This window comes from Anabrus simplex, chromosome 13 (genome assembly GCF_040414725.1).
Source record: "Anabrus simplex isolate iqAnaSimp1 chromosome 13, ASM4041472v1, whole genome shotgun sequence".
In the NCBI taxonomy this organism is placed as follows: Eukaryota; Metazoa; Arthropoda; class Insecta; order Orthoptera; family Tettigoniidae; genus Anabrus; species Anabrus simplex.
In genome coordinates this window covers 44,417,501-44,439,321 of record NC_090277.1, presented here as the reverse complement: position 1 = coordinate 44,439,321, position 21,821 = coordinate 44,417,501, and the positions used below count along the sequence as shown (strand labels likewise).

The window sequence follows — 21,821 nt, the reverse complement described above, 5'->3', positions numbered from 1 at the left end:
AAATGTGACACTTTTCCCAAAACTATTCAAAATATGAAGTAATTATCGAGATGAGGACGAATTATGCATTTGTATTGCAAATAAAGCCTAGTAAATTGTAATATAGAATTTGATTAGAACCCAGTTATGCATAATCATATAATTAGGAAATTAAAATACAGATGACTATAATTAACCGACATCTAGTGATTGTAATGAATACGAAAGACACTACTGAGAAAAAATAAGGAACAGGCTACTATTCAGTCTATCTTCTAGATCAAGGACTTTAGTTTTATTACAACTAGTGCTCTATATTACCTCTTTAAAAAAAGAGTCTCTTATTGACTTAAAAGCGAAGTTCCTAACAACGCATTTGAACACCTTGCGTGTCTTAATGGTTTCACCAGAACGCCGGGCTGTGACCCCATTCCAAAGACATAAATAAAACGCGGTCGACAAACTCTCTGAATGTATTTCATGCGTGGCATCGTGCATTATAACGATCCACTATCTTCATAGAGATGTGTAATTTTCTAGCTCATTCAACTTCAACTAATGGTGTAATACCCTAGAGATGATTGTCCTACTTTCCAAGTTAAGCTTTATGTGATGAAAGTGAACTCTACAAACAAACTTTAACAGGCTGTTCGGGGATATTGGTCGAGTATTTTGATATAAGGATCCCACAGTCGCGGGGGAGTCATTATTGACATGTACGAGGGTTGTAGGTAAAGTAGATGAAATATTGGTAGAACGCAACATTAATGAAGTAACAAGTACAATTTCATTACAGTCCTTCAATGTAGTTACCCACAAAGTCTGTTACCTTTTGATAAATATCAGGAAGTCGCTGAGGACCTTGGAAAGGCGTTCTCTGTTGAAGACAGTGACGGAACATCGTACTGAGTGGAATACAGGTGCCATGTCAGGAAGTGTGAAGTAGCCCGTTCTTCCGTAATGTAGTGAGAGTGACATAAACTCTAGGCGTTCTGATGGGCTGTACCCTAATGTTTATGCAACACTCATAGCCTAACCATTGTGCAGTATAGACTATACTGGTTAATCTCTTCAGTAAGTTTGCATTCTAACCTGTTACTAATTAAACTTCGGGTTCTATTCTTTGCAAATTGTTCAGGATATTAATTACAACAGAACTGCATAGAAATTCACACAATAGTTAAATAATTCCATACCTTAACACTACGATTTATAGCAGATTGAACGCGCGTTGTCATGTAAGAGGATAGGGCCGATTGTCCCGCTAAAATGTGAAGGTTTGCACCGCCGGACACACATGTTGCTCCAGAAATCGGCACTGTTGACGATTTGACCCTCAGGTACAACATGCGTAGTCGTATGCCACAATCAGCATAAACTTCACCCGACTGAGTTCCTGTCAACATTTTTGTGGATGTGGTGAACCTGGGTGACGCCATTCATTCGATGGGCGCTTTGATTCAGGCTGGTAGGTTCGTTGCAAGGTCCCATGAATGGCGAAAATACGCTGCGGACGTGTGTCTCAATCGTTGCAGTATCTGTCCAGGTGGATGCCACCCATTGCATACCGGTGCCATTTCCGTACGTCGGTGAGTTGATGTGCAACCCAACCGGACGCAATTTTCCACAAATGTTTACTCATTTCGTCAATATGTTTGATGGCTGAGATCAACCTCTACGGATAATTCACGGACAGTCCGTTGATGCTCTACGGAAAAGAAACCACTCACAATGTCAATCTGATCTTGAGGAATGGACGGCCGACAGTCTCATCCGATCCGCAAGAAACGCCTTGACCCATCGTGCAACCGTCCTATATTTCAATGCATTCTCGCCACAGGCTTCATGTAATCTTCGATAACATTGTGATGTATTTTTACCAAGAACAACCTCGGTTTTAATTTACGAACGCTGATCATGTTTTGAAAACATGCTGTAGAGCGGGGAAATGGACACTCTTCACTTCAACGCCACACAGCAACAACACTCCCAATTGGATGCCCGACAACAGCGCCACTTTACCGCTCCCATATCCTATTTGCGCACGACCCATCTCCTGTGAGTGTCTGACTACGTTGACATTACTTTATTCAAAGCCCTCGCATATGAGACTTTTGGTGCATATTTCGATGTTAAGAGCAAATATTTGGACCTCGGTAAAACATGAAATTTAGCAGACCATAGTCGCGCGGAGTGTTGATGTCACCACACCGACTTTTAACCGGTTGTATCTTGTTATTGAAGCTTGCAAAACATTAAAGCGGAAATTATATTATTCACAACCTGCACTATTTTTTCGATAGAGATAATATTAATGAGGCTATTTTGTTACGCCGCTGCACAGTAATTAAACTGTATATAAGTTAATGGCCACCCCGGCTATCGCTGAACGCAAATATCGAGTTTCAACAAGTTCTGGTGAACCGTTCCCTGCGATGTCGTGGCAACCAACCAACCAACCAGCCAACCAACCGACCGACCGAACAACCAACCGACCGACCGACCAACCAACCAACCGACCAACCAACCAACCGACCGACCGAACAACCAACCAACCGACCGACCGAACAACCAACCAACCAACCAGCCAACCAACCAACCAACCAGCCAACCAACCGACCGACCGAACAACCAACCAACCAACCAACCAACCGACCGACCGACCGACCAACCAACCAACCGACCGACCGATCCAGCAACCAACCAGCCAGACAGAACAAGTGAATAGAGCCTGTTCTTTTGGCACTTGTATACGAAATCCGAGGCAATTACGAAGTGTGAGACAACATTTCTCCAGGCGGCAGGGTACTGGCCTCTCACCGCTGTGTGGTTCAAATCCCGGTCACTCCATGTGAGATTTGTGGTGGACAAAGCGGAGGCAGGACAGGTTCTTCTCCGGGTACTCCGGTTTTCCCTGTCATGTTTCATTTCAGCAACACTGTCTAATATCAATTGGTTTTATCTGTCAGTCATTAATCATTGCCCCAGAGGAGTGCGACCGGCTCGGTAGCCGACTCAATTCCTATCCTTGTAGCTAGATGTGGGCTTCATTCATTGCTTTCCTGACCCGGTCGAATGACTGGAACTAGGTTTTGGATTTTCATATTTCATATATTTCGGAGAATATATAATAGGAAGGAACAGGAGCAGCGAGGGGATAAAAGAGACGGTGAAAAAAGATGCGGACTATCTGCCTTGCGAACCATAAAAGCATATCAACGGATGTGAAGGATGTGAAGATCTGGCACTACAAGGTAACAGTGAGGAACGTGGGACTGTATGCTGCTGAGAGGACGACTCGGTGCAGAGTAGCTTGATAAATAAGAAAGAAAAATCCTTGAGGAAGAAACTAGGATCAAAAAAAGGAATGAGCCGTGCCGAAGCATGAGGACGATCTCATAAGAACTAAGAGTCAAACGAGCAATATTTGTTGGGCATATAATCAGGATGGACATGAAAAAGCGTATGAGAGACAACGGTTAGGAAATACGGGGAACCAAGTGGGTTGTTGCGCTCCGAAGGATTTGAATGAGATGCGGATCAAAGTGGGAGAGGCAAAGGACTGGAGAACCAACCAATATGCAGGAGTTCAACGACAGGATAGAGAAGCACCAATGAGAGAGACAAACGATGAGAATAATTAAAATACGAATTGAAGAACGGGAGAAAAAGGTAGAGAGGATGAAGAGATTCTGTGAGGAGAAGAAGAAACTCAAACCATGACAAAAATGCACATTCTCCTACAGGTGACATAACAAAATACACTAGTGGAAATCAAAAGTGTTACACCATGAAGTACCACTCCGATATTTAACAAACCTTGTGGAGATGGTTACCACATAACGGGTATTAAATGAATAAACTTTCAGCTCATTCGGTCTGAGGTATGATCCCAATGGACATGATTGCAATCTTGTATTCGGTGTGGCATAGAAGCAAATAGATTCCGAATGAGATTACTTGCCATGCCTGAAGCACATGTTGTGTTACTTTATGAATATTGCTGGCTTGAAGCTGGTATGACCGTATACGTATTTCCACACAACTCAGGCATGCTCTATGGGTAACAAGTCAGGGGACCGGACAGGTCATCGAAGGATCCGTACAATCCTCAAGGCGTTTCAGGTGTGATCTGCAGTGTGGGCTCCGGCATTATGCTGCAAGAATATGCCATTTGGTATCCTCTTCATGAAGGGTATGACAACAGGGTTTACGTTTCTTGCCACATACTGGCGAGCATTTAGTCCCCATTTAACAAGTACCAAATCCATCTTGTCATATCCAATTGCTCCTCACACCATAATTCCAGGAGTTGGAGATGTATGTGCCTCGACAATCGCGTCTTCTTGTTACAGTTAACCAGATCATCTACGGACATGTTCACGTCGATCTGACCTCCACAAACAGAAGCGATACTCATCGCTCAACACCACAGAATGCCTCTCGATGTCTCAGTTGACTCTGGATCTCAACCCACTCTCCTGTAATCTGTTCCCGACTGTTCGTGGTGACACTTTGCCTGTAATCTCTGCCCGGATTTCACCTGTTGTCATCCGTCTGTTCGTCAGAGCTAGCCGTCGAATCTTATGATCTTCTCGTCGTGTAGTCCTTCTGAAAGGACCCGTAGCTGTTCTTCGGGCCACACTGATGTCCTGAGTGCATCTCGTCACTACTCGTTCTGCAGTCATTGCACTACAGCCAACTGTTCGCGCAATCTGTCGGTATAATTCACCCATGTCCCTCATGCCCATTATTCGACCTTTCACAAAGTCTGAAGCATGGCGTTAAGCTGCCCGCGCACGTCCTCTAGCCATGCTGTGTTGTGAAATCTACTTGAAAAAGAGACATTAACGTTAGGCACACCCAACAGCCTTCACGTACACACACCAACTACCAACTTTAGGAATGGCGTTTTCCTGTACTAACAAATACGTTGTATGAGGATGAAATTGCATTCAACATATCTCACAGGCATGCAAGTATTGGGGTATGATTTTGGTGGCATTCGGTCAAGGTATACATGGTGTAACAATTTTCAATTCCTCTAGTGTAATAAGAATAATAGACAGACTTATTCTTTCCTGGCCGTATATGCACCTATGAAACGGGCACTCCCGAGATCACTCGGAGATAGTATTTCCGATGTTCTTGTAGCAGATCTAATGACACTTCACTTTTCCTTAAAGCAGCCTCAGCAGTTTGTTTCCATGTTGCCTTAGGAAGCCCTCTTCCTGTCTTCAGTTCTTTGATGGCAAGAGACAGACTGTGCCAAGGAGAAACCTCAATTATTCCGAAAAAAAGAGATATTCTTAACATTTGCATTGGTCTCGCTGTCTGTTCAGTTTGACGTGTTAGACAGAGAGCTCGGATTGCAGAAAGCTAACTTCAGTATCGAAGTCAAGGTGAGCTCTGATCGAGGAGAACGCAACCTGCATTACATTAGCGCCACAAGGTTAGTCTACACAATCTACCTCAGGGAATTGAATGGCTTTTCAATACCGGGAGAGTAATCAAGCGAGCTTTCACGCTACAACTTTTCGATTAAAAATTCTATATCAGGATGTCAAAATAATATATTTATAAACTATCTTAGCTTATTTACCACTAAAACGTTCTACTTTGTGGAGAAGAAATGGGAGAAACGCATCTATTAAGAGTTCGTAGGGCAACCGAAGCATTGGGAGTTAAACATCTGGGAAGTGAATATAAAACGAAACCTGAACTTCGTTAAATTATTAAATAAAGGGACAATTACATCGGAAAGAATAGCAAACATTTTTGTATTTTAAAAAGTATGAGGTTAAAAATATCAAAACGAATACGAACGAGAATAATGAGGGAGTCTGTGGTATTGTGGTTAGTGTGATTAGCTGTCACCCCGGAGGCCCGTGTTCGATTCCCGGCTCTGCCACCGAATTTGTAAAGTGATACGAGGGTTGGAACGGGGTCCACTCAGCCTCGGGAGGTCAGCTGACTAGAAGGGTATTCGATTACCTCCTCAGGCATCGTCCAAAATTATTTTGCGTGGTTTCTCACTTCTCCTCCAGGCAAATGCCAGGATGGTACCTAACTTAAGGCCACGGCCATTTCCTTCCCTCATCCTTGTGTATGCCTCCCAATCTTCCCATACCCTCTCCCACATAGCCGCTTTTCAGCACAGCAGGCGAGGCCGTCTGGGCGAGGTACTGGTCCTCCTTCCCAGTTTTGTTCCCGACCGAAAGTCTCACGCTTCCGGACACTGTCCTAGAGGTGGTAGAGGTGAGATCCCTCGCTGAGTCCGAGGGAAAACCAATCCTGGAAGGTAAATAGATTAAGAAAGAAAGAAAGAAAGAAAGAAGGAAAAAATAATGAACGGTAAAGATAAGATCGATAAGAGGCATGCTTGTCCTAGAATAATGAATATAATTACCAGCAGGTTAAATATAACATCAAATGTAGTAGTAATATATAAACTGATGTACAGTCGTGTCTTTAACTTATCTTCTTAATTCACCAGGTGTTTGTTGTTAATGGTAGGTAAGGGTGTATTCTGCTCGAAGGCAGGTCTGAACCTCCGCAGAGGTGTGCCTCACCCAGAGTTTACGTACGGTAGCGTGGCCAGTTCCTTTCCGCTACTCCGTTCCCTTACCCCCCAACAACAGCGCGTGGCAACCCATCCAAATCTTGACCCCGCCCAATGTTGCTTAACTTCGGAGATCTCACGAGATCCGGCGTTTCAACACGGCTACGGCCGTTGGCGTGTTAATGGTAGGATACCCCAAAAGAATTGTAACACAATAGTAAGCATTAGCGAAGCTAAGGAAAGTGAAGATACATGTTGTCCTAGACAATATAGCATGGTTAACTTCTAGGTCAGCCTCTGTGGTGTTGTGGTTAGTGTGATTAGCTGCCACTCCCCGAGGCTTGGGTCCGATTCCCGACTCTTCCACAAAATTTGAAAAGTGCTACGGGTACTGGAAAGTGGTCCACTCAGCCTTTGGAGGTCAACTGAGTAGAGCGGGGTTCAAATCCGTCCTCAGCCATCCTGGAAGCGGTTTTCCATGGTGTCCCACTTCTCCTCCAGGCAAATGCTGGGATGGTACTTAAGTCCACGGCCGCTTCCTTCCCTCTTCCTTCTCTATCCCTTCCAATCTTCCCATCTCCCCATAAAGCCCCTGTTTAGAATAGCAGGTGAGGTCACCTGGGCGAGGTACTGGTTCTCCTCCTCCTGACCCAAAGTCTCACGCGGCGGTAGAGGTGGGACCGCTCGCTGAGTCCGAGGGAAAAACCAACCCTGGAGAGTAAACGGGTTGTGAAAGAAAGAAATGCAACGTGTAGGATAAAATTAATTACTGTATATTTTGTGTAGTAATAGTCAAATAATTATAAGAGGAAAATGTAATGCAGGTATTAAACTTAATGAATTGCAGTAATTGAATGCTCTCTTCCCAGTTTCAAATGATCCGCAACTAGGGGATGGGAGTATTGGGGATTTTAAATGAGGAGATTTACCTGTGTTTCCAAGAAAGTTCAAAAATGCCACAACAGAATTTAAAATTCAAAGTCAAGCGGTTCGATTCTAGGCCATGATGATTATGGTGGTGATAATCATTTAATGGAGGACCTAGTGTACACATTTGAAGGCCAAAATGCCCTCTTTCTATCAGTGCAAAAATGTTTGTGATATCTTACGACCTAGAATGTGCAGGCTGTTACTGGATTAGGCGATCAAATTCCTCTCAGCGATGCCCATTCTCAAATATAACCGACTCGTTGGCTGAATGGTCAGCGTACTGGCCTTAGGTTCAGAGGGTCCCGGGTTCGATTCCCGGCCCGGTCGGGGACTTTAACCTTCATTGGTTAATTCCCGTGGCCCGGGGGCTGGGTGTTTGTGATGTCCTCAACATCACTGCAACTCACACACCACACATAACAATATGCTCCACCACAGTAACACTTAGTTACCTACACATGGCAGATGCCGCCCACCCTCATCGGAGGGTCTGCCTTACAAGGGCTGCACTCGGCTAGAAATAGCCACACGAAATTATTATTATTATTATTCTCAAATATTATATTTTCGAAATCATTTCTTTAATAAATTTCATTTTTAAGAAATTGTGCATGGGTGTGAATTTCTAGAATTATTACGTTAAAATATTTTGTGAATGAAAATTCAAACAAAATTAATTTTTTTCTTGAAAATACCTCGTCAAGAAATGAGTAGTTCAAAGTTTTTAATTATTATAAAATGACTTGTAGCCTCAATATTAGTGAGTACATCGAGCGGAGTAGCTCAGTCGGTAGAGTGCTGGCCTTCTGTGTTCATGTTGGCAGGTTCAATCCTGGCTCAGTCCGATGGCATTTGAAGGAATTCAAATACATCAGCTTCGCATCAGTGGATTTACTGATACCTGAAAGAATTCCTGCAGGACAATATTCCGGCACTTCGGCATTTCCGAAATATGTGAAAGTTGTTTTTTGTAATTTGCTTCACGTCGCACGGACACATATGGGTCTGGTGTCGATGGGCTAGGAGTGGGAAGGAAGTAGCCGTGGCTTCAAGGTCCGTCCCTACGTGTGGAAATGTGTAACCACGGAAAAACATCCTCAAGGCTGCCGACAGTGGGGTTCAAACCCACTAACTCTTGAATGCAAGCTCACAGCTGCGCGCCGCTAAACGCACAACATGTTTGGTAGAGAGTAGCATAACTTCCAGAAGCTCCAATAGACAGTACCCCTAGTGTTTATGCAAATCTCACAACAGAACTGTTGGACAGGCTGGTGTGTACTTGTTACTCGATTCAATAAATTTGCCTTCTAAATTATAAATGCCTCAACCTCCTGACACTAGTGGTAACACGAAAAGGAGAAAACTGTAGCTGTTCATTGGTTGAAGTTTTGATACTGGAACATTCAGGTAAATAAAAGTAACCTTGGTTTCTTCAACATTCCTTTGTTTGTGCGTCACCGGAGCTAAGTCTCGGGCGATGGGATAATCTTATCCAGAGGAAAAAAGAAAGCATCTCAAAGGGAGAACTGCTTTAAAGACATCTATTTATAATTTACTCTACACCCTCCAGTAGTAATTAGAAAGAAGGTAACTCAATAAGGATAGTGAACGCCCAACGAGTTAATTAATCCATGTTTGATCAATGGATCGGATAACTGATTGATTAAAGAGAGAATAACACAAGACGAATTGGACAGTATAATAGATGCAGGGACGAACCTAGGGGATAAGGAGATTGGTCCCCGCTAAGTGCGCGTGGGCGCAAAATATGACATTAAAAACAAAACAAAGAAACATTGTTTAAGAGTTAGATTGATACGTTTTTCTGTGTAAACCATCATTGATGGACGTGCCAGACAACATCTCGAGAAAGCTTGAGTTTGCAGATGACCGGGCTGTAACGACAACACCACAATTTTGAGACAACTGATGCTACTTTAACATCTGAACTATCAGACCTCGGTACATATTTTCGAAGATGGAGATTACAACTGAATTCTGTGAAGACAGAAACAGCATGATTCCACCTCTTTATCAGATTAGCAAACTAACAACTTTCTGTCTACATTGAAGGGCATCAACTCAAGCACAACCCCTACACTACTAGCACTACTAAACGTTTTCATTCCTCCCCTGAAGGGGAGGCGGGCCTCTTGGATGGTGACGCCGTCTCTCGGGCCGGGAGATTTGTTACGGTGAAGGAGATGTGTGGAGAAGGTGAGGGGGTGGGCGGCCGTGGCCTATACTACGAACTGTCCCGGCATTCGCCATAGTGCAGGAGAATGGAAAACCACGGAAAACCATTCTCAGGACAGCCGACGGGTGGGGCCAGGTGTGAAGTCGGGCACTGTGCCCCAGGCCCGTCTCCCGAATGCAGAGGCGTAGAGCCACGGTGGAGCCGTGGCCAACTTTCCTCTGCTCGGTTGGCCGGTCAGAGTACAGAGCTTTTGGACTACGGGCAAGCCGTGGCCTCTTAAGGGACGAAACCCAAGGGCCGAAACCCACTCTGCATCTACCGACCAACCCCCACACCAGCTACCTTGGGATTACATTGGATAGAACGCTTTCCTGTAAGTGGCGTCTGGAATATACTGCAGCCAATCTAAGAACCAGAAACTATATACTCCATAAATGATGTGGCACTCCATGGGGTTCCTCCGCCAACACACCGTGCATCTCTGCACTTGAGGCAGAATATTGTTCTCCAGCATGACTAAACAGCGCTCACACAAGAAAAGTTGACACTCAGCTAAACGGAACTATCAGTGGAACTATGAGAACAACAACTATCTTCTGGTTACCAATCTTGAGTCATATACCTCCTCCAGACCTTCGGCAGAAGATCTCTCTTCTTCGGGACTACAAGAAAATTTTAGTTAACCCTCAGCTTCCGATATTTAATGCCATGGGGGATTTACAAAGGCCCCGACTAGTATGTAGACTTCCACAAATGATAACTGGCAGATAATTATGAAAAACTTCAAACTTGGTAGTTCCTGGAAGCAAAGCTGGCAAGAAAATTTCCCTCCAAGCTGTCAAAATAAATAAATAAATAAATAAATAAATAAATAAATAAATAAATAAATAAATAAATAAATAAATAAATAAATAAATAAATAAATAAATAAATAAATAAATAAATAAATAAATAAATAAATAAATAAATAAATAAATAAATAAATAAATAAATAAATAAATAAATAAATAAATAAATAAATAAATAAATAAATAAATAAATAAATAAATAAATAAATAAATAAATAAATAAATAAATAAATAAATAAATAAATAAATAAATAAATAAATAAATAAATAAATAAATAAATAAATAAATAAATAAATAAATAAATAAATAAATAAATAAATAAATAAATAAATAAATAAATAAATAAATAAATAAATAAATAAATAAATAAATAAATAAATAAATAAATAAATAAATAAATAAATAAATAAATAAATAAATAAATAAATAAATAAATAAATAAATAAATAAATAAATAAATAAATAAATAAATAAATAAATAAATAAATAAATAAATAAATAAATAAATAAATAAATAAATAAATAAATAAATAAATAAATAAATAAATAAATAAATAAATAAATAAATAAATAAATAAATAAATAAATAAATAAATAAATAAATAAATAAATAAATAAATAAATAAATAAATAAATAAATAAATAAATAAATAAATAAATAAATAAATAAATAAATAAATAAATAAATAAATAAATAAATAAATAAATAAATAAATAAATAAATAAATAAATAAATAAATAAATAAATAAATAAATAAATAAATAAATAAATAAATAAATAAATAAATAAATAAATAAATAAATAAATAAATAAATAAATAAATAAATAAATAAATAAATAAATAAATAAATAAATAAATAAATAAATAAATAAATAAATAAATAAATACATACATACATACTGATCTGCATTTAGGGCAATCGCCCGGATGGCAGTTTTCCTAGTCTTTTCTTAAATGATTGCAAAGAAATTCGAAACTCTCCTTCCTATAAACCAATATTTGCCCCAATTAGTCCTCTTGAATTACAGCCTTATATTCATATTGTGATCTTTCCTACTTTTAAAAACTCCACTAAAACCTATTCGTATACCGATGCCACTCCAAATACCGTATTTATGCTGATGATGTACAAATGTACCTCCATACATCTCCAAATCGAATATTTTCAGCCATAGACAAAATCAATCAGGATCTAACATCGTTTTCTTCTTCGTCTTTGAGATGTGGTCTTAGGTTAAACCCAGCAAAAACGCAAGCCATCATCCTTGGATACCCGAAACTACTCGTGAAAGTCAATAGACCACAGATTCAATCTATAAGGTTGTGTAATACTAACATACCATTCATGTCATCAGTAAAAGTCCTAGGTGTTACTTTCGATGATGACATGTCATGGAAAACGCATATTACGAACATCGCCCTGAAAACATTCTCTGCATTGCATATGCTGCGCGGGTATAAATACTTATTTCCTGAAAAACTTAAAAAAATGCTTGTAGAAGCTCTGGTTTTCCCTCATTTCGACTATTGTGACACGATTTATAGAGACACTCGGGGCAAGTTATTGAGCAAATTACAACGTGGTCAAAATGCATGTGTGAGATACGTCTGTAACCTACGGTACTATGACCACGTAACTCCTTCGTATAACCACCTATCTTGGCCCCGACTAGAAACCCGTCGCACTGTGCATACCCTATGTCATCTCCATAGACATTTTACCTTACTTCATATTTCAAATACCTATATTCTATCACAGTCTTAACACCAGATCTACTAATAATTCCACCCTTGCTTTACCTGCCCATAGAACTGCCGCCTTCCCGAAAGTATCTGGGGGTTAAGCGCTATTCGCACTTTCAAGGAAGCACTTTGGGGACATTTTATGCACCAGTAAGGATCATCTATAAATTTGATGCTGCTACTTACAACCATTCTATTGTTATGGATGTCCTGGTACAGAGTCTAAAATTCTTATCCCATTTGTTTTTAAAATCAAATTTTATGTACTGCCTCCTTTTTTACATGTAGAATATTAGTTTTAAGAATTTATCCTTTTATTATATTTTATTTATTTCATCTTAATATAATCTCACATTTCTTGTATTATTATTAATTTTATTAGATCTAGTTATTGTAAGTAATAAGGTAAGGGGTGTTCTGCTCGAAGGCAGGTCCGAACTTCCGCAGAGGTGTTGCTGAGCCGGAGTTTACGTGCGGTAGGGTGGCCAGTTCCTTTCCGCTCCTCCATTCCCTTACCCGCCACCAACAGCGCGTGGCAACCCATCCAACTCCTGACCACGCCCAATATTGCTTAACTTCGGAGATCTCACGGGATCCGGTGTTTCAACACGGCTACGGCCGTTGATTGTAAGTAATACAATGTAAATTATGTATATTTCAGTGCCTGGTTAGATGGAAGAGAAGGCCTGAAGGCCTTAACCTTGCTCGGTAAAATAAAACATTACTAAACTAAACTCCAAGCCACCCCCATCCCCTGCATATCGAGGAAACCCCCTGCATTTGAACAGCTTCACAGAATTGGGTCTGCCTTAAATAGAATACGGATCAATCATGGCAGATGCGCAGAGGCTCTCCATAACTGGCATAAATTGCAATCTTCAAAATGTGACTGTGTAGCTGACAGGCAGACAATTACACAGGACTGAAAGACCAGGTCCTACAATAGGAACTTCACAGATTTGCTAATGGCAACCGATGATGCATAAAATATGTCACCAAATTAGATATCATCGTGTACGATTTATAATGTAAAGAATAAAGCAAAGTCATCTCCGTACAGGCCATGAAGGCCCTTGGAGGGGTGGAAGGTAAAGTCTTCCACTATCCGTAACCTCGGCACTAGATGGGGGTAGAGTGGTTAGCTCTACGCCCAGCCACCTTTGCCCCCAGAAATTAATCTGATACTCATTTTTGGTGTAGGCTAAGTGAACCTCAGGGCCATGTGCACCTCCGGAAGTGGACATCTAGTTTCTTAAATTTTACGACTTCCTGACGGGGAATCGAACCGACGTCCTTCGGGGGTGAACCGAGCACGCATTTACCACCTCGGCCAGGCAGCCCTTATAATATAAAGAAAGTATTGTTAATTTTACATGCTTAATTGTAATGTGTAGCCATACGATACATAAATAAATAAATAAATAAATAAATATGCTGTGCAAATTAAAAAGGAATTCAAGAATAAGCTTTCTGTGGCTAATTATATATACTGTATTACAGGAACAGTTAGTTGTTGTTCCTATAAATAGTTATACCAGTAATATTGAAAGAAGCGTTTTGACTGATAGGGCTGGAGGGAGGAGCATTGTACTATGTCCCCACGTTCCTACATCCTTTTCTCCTTCCCTTCACTTACGGCTCACTTGTTCGTTCGTGGAGAGCGCTGTGTTCTGTTGTACGTAACTCAGAAGTGAGAGGTTTGGCAACTCCAAGCAACACGAACGTATCTCCATGACAACCACAGTGGGACCGCCCACGTTTCCATGGTAACCATAAATCACCACCTACTCCCTTCTTCCCATCCACACAGGCACTAAACGGAACTCCCTCTAAGAACTATCAATACGCTTCTTTCAATATTACGACTATAGGTCCCGGTAACGTTAAGTCAGCCAGTATATTACTGAAGCGTAGCGGTATCTGCATTTCTAAAAACATTGTATAATAACATTCAAAGTGCATAGAACGGTAATATGAGAACTGGAGCCTCTTCACCACGTGTATTTTCGTTGCTAGTTCTGTGTTTTACAGGATCACAAGTAGACTTCCTAATGGCAACTGATGATGTCATAAAATATATCACCAATTTAGATATCTTCATGTAGTATTTATAATATCAAGAAAGTACTGTATTGTTAATTTTACATGCTTAACTGTAATGTGTAGACATAAGATAAATAAATAAATAAATAAATAAATAAATAAATAAATAAATAAATAAATAAATAAATAAATAAATAAATAAATAAATAAATAAATAAATAAATAAATAAATAAATAAATATGCTGTGTAAATTAAAAAGGAATTCAGGAATAAGCTTTCTGTGGTTGATAAAATATATTACGGAAACTGTTAGTTTTTGTTCCTATAGATAGTTTTACCAGTAATATTAAAAGAAGCGTTTTGACTGATAGGGCTGGAGGGAGGGACACTTTATATTTCTTCAGCCATCCTTATTTTACTAATTTTGAGCAATGGTTGCACTGATTTAACTCTCGGTAGATTAATTCTAGGGGCGTAGTGTGGTTTTCAGAAGCTGTCAGCCATAACATTTTATTGGATTCATTTGCGTTTATCGTGAAAACTAATACAGTATATCATTTTAGTTTTTTAGTAGTTACTGAATGGTTATGAAAGCATTGAAGTAAAATATTGTTTACCTTATTTCTTGCAGACTAGATCAACTCTACGGTTTATCGTGGATGCGTAAAGTAAGAAGTAAGGAAACAAAACGCGCCTGTGATAGCCAATGAATATTCTGAATTTCTGGGGGAATACCACTAAAAACCACTGAAGTGTCCAAATAGTTTCGAAGCTGATTGTCGTAACGTGCCAAGATGATCATATAGGGCCCGGATTTTTATGCAGTAATAGGTTAGGATGCAAACTTACTGAAGCGAGTAACTAGTAGAGCCTACCTGCACGACGGTAATGCTGTGAGGTTTGCATAACATTAGGGGTTCTAGTGGGCCGAACCCCTAATGTTATACAAACCTCATAGCCACCGTCGTGCAGGTAGACTCTACTAGTTACTCGCTTCAGTAAGTTTGCATCCTAACCTATTACTGCATAAACATCCAGGCCCTAATGATCAAAATCTGAACATAGATATCTCGATTAAAAGATACGCTACTTTCATTCTGACGCCTATAAAAGCAAGTCCCTGAGAGCCTAGAAAATAAACAGTAGTTATTAGAAGACACTTAATTTTCCTGTTCCGTTTAATAGTTTCATTTCGCTTTTCCATAGCTCTTTCATGCTGTTATCTTAAAGAAAACTAAATTCGTGTATTTATTCAGTTAACGAAAGCATTTGTTAGATTTGAGTATTTTACCTGCTTTATAAATGTTATTCTAATCGCCGTACCCATGCGTTTGCCATACGTTCCTTTCTATTGGAAAATGAAAGGCAGGGCCAACAGTACATTATATTTAATTGTTCACAGCCTCACAGCTACAATATAGATTCATAAATGCTCTCGTTGAAATGTTGGGTAAATACCTGTTTTTTCTAAAGACAACGAGTTGGCTGTGGTGGATCATTTTCAGCAATATCTAATTTTTCATGAAATGGTAACAACAAGAACGGAGCCCTAAGTAGTCTTCAACTGAACACTTCCAACTACTTTCTGTAATCCCTGTACCGCAGTTCGTACATATACCACTTTTGCCCGCTGGGTTCAGTGGGACGTGCGATTCCAACTTAAATACTGTACGCTAGTTCGCAGCGTACTGGAAGTGTCACATGTATAATTCGCATCTAGTGCAAGATAAAATTCACTTCACCGATATACATAATACCATAATTAAATATACTATTGACTTTGCGAATGAACCTACTGGAAAACTAAACAGCAATGCGGAAGATAACTTTATACTACGTCCGTACAACTTCGTCATCTTGCCTGTAACTTCGGAATCACATCAATGGCGCTCCACCCGACTGCCGACTTTGTTATGGGGGTTAAGAGTTCGTGCGCTATTCAGTATGCGGATTTACTAGATACAATTAAACGAAATTACACTGACTGAGCAAATGTCATGGGATAGCGCAGCACTGATGCGCAAGTGTGTTGTCTGCGTACCACATGCCCCCTGTGCCAGCGGCAGTTGTATAGGAGACCTTGTGAGCAGTGGCTGTGCATGTGACAGTTGTAACATGGAACGTCGTCGTGAATTGCCACCGTTCGAATGGGGCATGGTGGTCTGTGCCCGACGGATGGGAAGTGCGATTTCGGAAGTGGTGCGGGAATTCGGCTTCACACGATCAACCGTGTCCAGGGTGTATCGTGAATGGTTGAATGCGGGTGTCACCGTTCACAACAGACGAACGACCAGCCGTCCAGCCACCCTCGATAACCGTAACCGGCGACATCTGAGACGGATTGTCAAAAGTGACAGACGGGCAACCGTGCAACAAATCACGGCTCAATTCAACACAGGCCGTGCTAGACACGTCCCCCAGTGGACAATCCGTAAGAACATGAGTTCTATGGGGTATGGGAGCCGGCGCCGCACACGGGTGCCACTGTTAACCCAACGTCAGCGGGCACAACGGCGCGCATTTGTCGCCAGTCACCAGGGATGGACACTGGAACAATGGCGTAACGTGATATGGTCGGACGAATCACGATTTCAACTGCACCATGCCGATGGGAGGCACATGTGTGGCGCAGACCACATGAAGCGATGGATCCCGCCTGCCTCGAAGGTGTGGTCCAGGGCGCTGGTTTCTGTTATGGTCTGGGGTGCATTTTCGTGGTATGGAATCGGTCCTCTAGTTGTTCTGGAAGAGACTTTGAATGGTACGCGGTATTTTGAGCTGCTCGGAGACCATCTCCACCCATGTTTGGCCTTCCAGCGCCCAGACGGTTCTGCGGTGTTTCAAGATGATAACGCGCCGCCATGTCGCTCCTACGTCGCCTGGGAATGGTTCAAGGAACATGCAGCGGAGGTCCAACGACAGCCATGGCCACCCAGGAGCCCCGATATGAATCCTATCGAGCATATCTGGGATGTACTAGAACGCAGGATCCGTGCCGTGGATCCTGCACCCACGAACAGACCAGCATTGGCTGCCGCTCTGCAAACGATATGGTGTCAGCTGCGTCCAGAGGACTACCAGGGACCTGTCGACTCACTTCCACGGCGTCTCACTGCCCCACACGCTATTAGGTGACTATCCCATGACATTTGCTAGATACAATTAAACGAAATTATAATACATACATACATACATACATTATTATAGTCTCTGTAAATTTACTAAACGTCTCCACAATCCTCTGTTTTTAACTAGTGCTGTGGCCTCATTTAGTTCTATACCTCTTACCTTTTAATAGTTAGAAACTGAGTCTAACCATCGTCGTTTTTGTCTCCCTCTACTTCTCTTACCGTCCATAACAGAGTCCTTTATTCTCACAGGTAACGTATCCCCCTCCATTCGCCCCACACGGCCCACCACCGAAACCGGTTTATGCGTAAAGATTCACCCATTGAGTTCATTCGTAACATAGCCTTTATCTCCTCATTCCGAGTACCCTCCTTCCATTGTTCTCGCCTGTTTGTACCAGCAATCATTCTCGCTACTTTCATTTCTGTTACTTGTAACTTATGAATAAGATATCGTGAGTCTACTCAGCTTTCACTACCTTAAAGCAAAATTGGTCTGAAAACAGACCGATGTAAAGATAGTTTCTTCCGGGAGCTGACTTCCTTCTTACAGAATACTGCTGATCGCAACTGCCACCTCACTTCATTAGCTTTACTGCACCTTGATTCAATCTCACTTACTATATTTACCATCCTGGGAGAACACACATCCTAAATACTTGAAATTATCTACCTGTTCCAGCTTTGCATCACCAATTGGACATTCAATTCTCTTGGACTTCTTACCTACTGACATCAATTTAATCTTGGAAAGGCTAATTTTCATACCATACTCATTGCACCTATTTTCAAGTTCCAAGATACTAGACTGCAGGCTTTCGGCGCAATCTGTCATTAAGACCAAGTCGTCAGCATAGGCCAAACTGCTTTACATTTCTACCTAACTGAATCCCTCCCTACCACTTTATACCATTCAGCAGATGATCCATGTAAACTACGAACAACAAAGGTGGAAGATTACAGCCTTGTCTAGCACCTGTAAGTACCCTGAACCAAGAAGTCATTCCACCATAAATTCTCACTGCAGCCCAACTGTCAACATAAATGCCTTTGATTGATTTTAATAATTACCCTTAATCCCATAGTCCACCAGTAGGGGGAACATCATCTTCCCTCGGTGCACTGTAATTTTCTCTAGATCTACGAAACGTAAACATAACAGCCTATTCCTCTCGTTGCAGTTTTCAATTATCTAACGCATACTGAAAATCTGATCCTGACAGCCCCTCTGTGGTCTGAAACCAGACAGGTTTTCATTCAACTATAAGTTATAATATCGCGTACGAATTCTACAACCTGTGACAATAAAGTTCGGTGAATAGTCCTGTACTATCAACATAGATGAACAATGCACGACAGTGACCTTACTGTCCTTTGAAATAGACCCCTCGCATAACAATGCACTTTGATGCGTAACTTTTCGGCTCTGACCTTTTTTTAGACTATGGGATCCTGGAGAACGCCATTCCATGCTTTGCCGTTTCAGGGTCGTACGTGAGACACCAGGTTTCATCCTCAGTGTCAATACAGTTCAAGAAATTTGGTGTCGCATCCACCGTTTCGACAAAATCCTGTGAAGCTTCTAAACGTGTCTGCTTCTGGCCGTCAGTAGAGTGATGTGGCACAAGAAGAGAACACGTTTCCCTCTTCCCTATCTTCTGGGTTACGATTTATCGCACGGATTCAGGGTTAATATGCAGTTCATCCGCTATCATGCGCACAGGTAATCGCCGATCGTTCGTGATTAATGTCCTCACCTTCTCAATGTTTTCGTCACTGACGGGGGTTGTCAGAAACACTTTCCCGGCGTCCTCGAAAACAGCCGAACCACTCGTACACACACTTCAAGGGCAGTGCTTGATCTTCATAAACACGTACCAGCATCGCATGCGTTTCTTTTGGTGTCTTGCCTAGCTTAAAACAAAACTCTACATTGACCTTTTTGTCGTTCATGTTCCTGTTCGCAGTTCGCAGTTCGGAACCAACGCACTAAACACGCACTGTGTCAAACAGGTCTTACACGGCACACGCACGATGCTCAACTGAACAATGTTGGGAGCAGGTGGTCAAAACTTGTTGCTACGCAGGTGCAGCGTTGTGTGTCACCAGTGTTGCCGGATCGAGCGTTCTGACTTCATTCAGCGAACTTTATTGTCACAGGTTGTAAATCAGTAAATTTATGAAGTATTTAAAATTTGAACGGAAGCTGCGCTTCCAACACATCCATGGACACTACGCGCCTGCTTGTTATTCGACTTAATAGAGCAGGTGTTAAATTTGTTTTTATCATTTTATCCCATCACGTGCAGGCACATGCACTCACTGGCTGTAATCATTTCAGTACCTGGAAAGAACGGAAATCGACTGCTTTGTGGGACAATTCATTTCTACTATATCGAAGTATAAATGTATTGAGAAGGGTTTTGAAATATCCTATCGTAGCACAATGCACGCGAAAGTAAATCCACAGCACTCTGTATTTGTTTTGTGTATGAAACTCTGAATACGTCTCTTTGTTTGCCAGGATTGAGTGCGAGCTGTTACATTTCACGCGTCAATGAATGTTATACTGTCCACTCACAGTTCAGTTCAACGACTGTGAAACCACGGCAAGTTCGGTTCGTTTTGACAGAACACTCGCTTTACTAGTTGCAGTCAGGCTTCAATTTTTGATTGATTTTTTATGAAGCCCCCTTTGTCTGTAAGCATCAACATAGAATGTAGAGAAATTTCCATGTAGAAAGAAGTTTTCTGCGTGATACACAAAGAAACAGTAGAAGTTACAGTATGCCTTCAGCCATAAAATATGTTGAAAAGTAATTCGTTCATTCATTACTATCTATTGTTAGTAGTTCTGAAGATTATTCCCCGATTACGATCAATCTCCTGTACTGAAAATCAATGAAGTATTTAGATATTCTTTTCTCATAACCACAAATTTACTGTTACTGTCTGTCTGTTAGGTCATCAGCCCTCAAATCCTCAAATAGCACCACCAAAGGCTATGCAGTTATAGGGAAACCGCAAAAAACCAATGGCAGGGCCCAAATGAGGCGTACTAGGCAAGATGAGGAGTGAGGTAGTTTGCCATTGCTTTCCTCACTGGACCAGAATGTGCAACTGTAGCACGACTGACCCTATGAGCAACACCTTTCATAACACTCAGACACTACTTGTGCTCCGAATGTCATTACTCCGCACCACCCATACCCCAGCAGCTTCCATATGGTCACAGCCATGGATGAGACTGGGATTTCAGTGGAAGCTACACTTTGCTCTGGCCTGTGCCAAGAAATGGCAATAGGCTTTTACTGTTACTATATGTTCTTATTCTTCTGTCATGGGCAACGCATATTCCGAACATCACCCAGAACAATTCTGCACATTGCAACTATTGCGAGGTTAAAAATCTTTTTTCCTGAAAAACTTTAAAAAATGCTGGTAGAGGGTCTAGTTTTTACACATTTTGACTGTTGTGATACGATTTATAGGGACTAGGGGACCCGTGCGAGAAATCTCGCATGTTCATAGAGTATGTGATGGAGTAGCCCCCTGGTGAACTACTTGTGAACTAAGGAATACACAAATCAGTACAATATTAGACAGTCTTACTTACTACTAAACGTACTCTTTTGATTTTTTAACATTTATAGTATCCACTTGAACGGAAGCAAACGCAAGATCATTATTATACTGACGAATGTTCCGGAAGTAATTTTTGGTTTTACTATCATTCTTTTCTTAATTGATAATTACAGCATGTTATAATGACATAAAAGAGCCGTGCCGGTGGCCAAAATGTGAAGTGAACAGCAATGATGTCGCGTATTTTCCTACAGCAATCGTATTTGCAAATCGCACACTTCGTACATTTTTTAACTCATTTTTTAAAGAAATTATGGATATTTATGGAATGAGAGTACAATTGGTCACTGCTAATGTCTATTCTCTTTCTTTTGAATGCTTATTTGTCACGATCGGTTACTTGTGAGCGCCGCAAAAGGGATCTATACTACTGAAATAACACGGGCCCATTGTTTAAAACCCACTGATCCAGCCACAAGAGTGAGATATTGTGAGTGGTATCTTGCATCATTGATGATCGTTTATTCGGCCCACAGCTTGTGTTCTTTTCGGATGAGGCTTGGTTTCATCTTAATGGTCGTGTGAACAGTCATAACTCTCGCTATTGGTGTGCAGAAAATCCTAGTGGTGTTTATGAACGTCCCTCATTATGAAGGATGACACTTCCAGCATCTTTTATAAGGTAAGATTTCATATAAGATTGTATACACACCTGAAGCAGGGCGGCAGCGCGCGATGTCATTTGGGCCGAGGCAGCTGCTGTAGCGCAGAGTACAGACACCGGGCGGTCGGTCTGGGTTGA

General features: G+C 41.1%; 1 protein-coding gene across 1 annotated transcript in view; it reads left to right on the top strand.

Annotated features, from left to right (window-relative positions):
• Positions 1 to 21,821, top strand: part of LOC136884797 (tachykinin-like peptides receptor 86C) — a 238,896-nt gene that overhangs the window by 36,103 nt on the left and 180,972 nt on the right. The gene's annotated exons all lie outside the window — the stretch shown is intronic.